General features: G+C 40.3%; 1 long non-coding RNA gene across 1 annotated transcript; it reads left to right on the top strand.

Moving 5' to 3' along the window:
• The first annotated feature begins 507 nt into the window (after positions 1-507).
• Positions 508-924, top strand: LOC119329019. The gene is made up of 3 exons (XR_005159266.1): positions 508-565; positions 671-772; positions 864-924. It is a non-coding gene; the product is annotated as an uncharacterized LOC119329019 (long non-coding RNA).
• The last annotated feature ends 629 nt before the right edge of the window (positions 925-1,553 follow it).

Here is a 1,553-nt window from a genome sequence, read left to right as displayed (position 1 = left end):
GGAATCGCCGGAGAAAAGTAGCAAAGAAGTTAGTTGGCTTAATTTTGCCTCACATAATTAAGAAGTTGAATGCAAAGAGTAGAGAGTAGAACTTGGAGGTGGTAGAAAGCTCGGAAGAAGTTGCTGAAGTTACTCAATTGGGAGGCAGCGGGTTTAGGTTTATCGTCAACTTGCATGACAACACATGCTCTTGTAGACAATGGCAAGTTTCTGGCCTTCCTTGCAAACATGCTCTAGCATTCATCACATCACTTGTCAATGCACATATACAGAATTATGTGGACTCGTATTACTCCATTGACAAGTTTAGAGCAGCTTATGGCCAACTAATCCCTACTATGTGTGACAAGACCCAGTGGCCTAAATCTAACCATGGATTCTTCATGCATCCACCCTTGTTAAAAGCCGTAGCTGGTCGGCCCCAAACAGAGAGGCATAAGGGTTGTAGTGAGAAAAAGAGGAAAAGTGGCCAGCACTTATGCCCTATTTGTAAGGAATACAGGCACAATTGGCACAAGTGCAAGAAGGGGAACAAATATGACATTGCTGCTTTGATGGAGTTGAGGTAATCAACTATGCATTCTACTTTCTTATGCATGTTAACTACTCTCTTGCATTACTGTTTTGTAATCAACTATGCATGTGAACTACTTTCTTATTGCTCATGTAGAGAACCACCAAAGAAGAGGAGGAAGACTACCAAATCAGCCGAGTCATCCATTGTGCCAAGAGGTGATGAAGCACCGGCAACCGCTATGTATTTTCCACCAAGGTTAGCAAATCTGAATTTAATTTGTGCCAAATGAAAACTGAGTTTGATTTGTGCCAAATGAAAACTGAGTGTGCATTCATCTAATCCATAGCCAAAGCTTAGAAATTACAACCAAGAAGAAAGGAAAACATAGCCAAACTTTGAAGACTACAAACAAGAAAATGCAAAAGGGTGTAAAAGGTGATCTTTGCTAATTCTGAATTTTAATGTCAAATACTATGCATAGTTCATATTGTTATTTGCTCTAAGACTACTGTTGCCATACATGTACAAGTGCAGATCAGGGAAGGGGAAGAAGATGGAGCTTGCTAAAAAGGATGAAAGTTGTCCTATGGTGCCACCATTCGACAGCCCTGCAATGAGCACAAGAAGCAAAAAAGCTAACCCAGCCAGCCCCGCAATGAGCACAAGGAGTAGAAGAAGACTTAGCTTGTGAACTAAATTTAATTTCTTTTAGTTAGAGTCACTTCTGTTGCTGCTCAAGTCATGTTGTGTGGACTTGGACTCATATGGGAACCTTATGTCACTTTTGTGTAGTCCATATCATGGACTTGGACTATGTACGCGAACCTGGACATGATGACAATCCTTTTGTGTTGCTCATATGATGTAGATTATCATGTATGTGTGGGATTGGACTCATATGTGATCATGTATATGTTGGAAGCGATATATGTGTACTTGGATGGGGGCCTGTATGTTTATGTGCAAATCTGAATACTATTTGTTGAAATATATGTATATGTGAATTGTGTGATCTGGATGTGCATCAAATCACAGG

This window comes from Triticum dicoccoides, chromosome 7A (genome assembly GCF_002162155.2).
Source record: "Triticum dicoccoides isolate Atlit2015 ecotype Zavitan chromosome 7A, WEW_v2.0, whole genome shotgun sequence".
Taxonomy (NCBI): domain Eukaryota; kingdom Viridiplantae; phylum Streptophyta; class Magnoliopsida; order Poales; family Poaceae; genus Triticum; species Triticum dicoccoides.
This window is presented reverse-complemented; position numbering and strand designations above follow the sequence as displayed.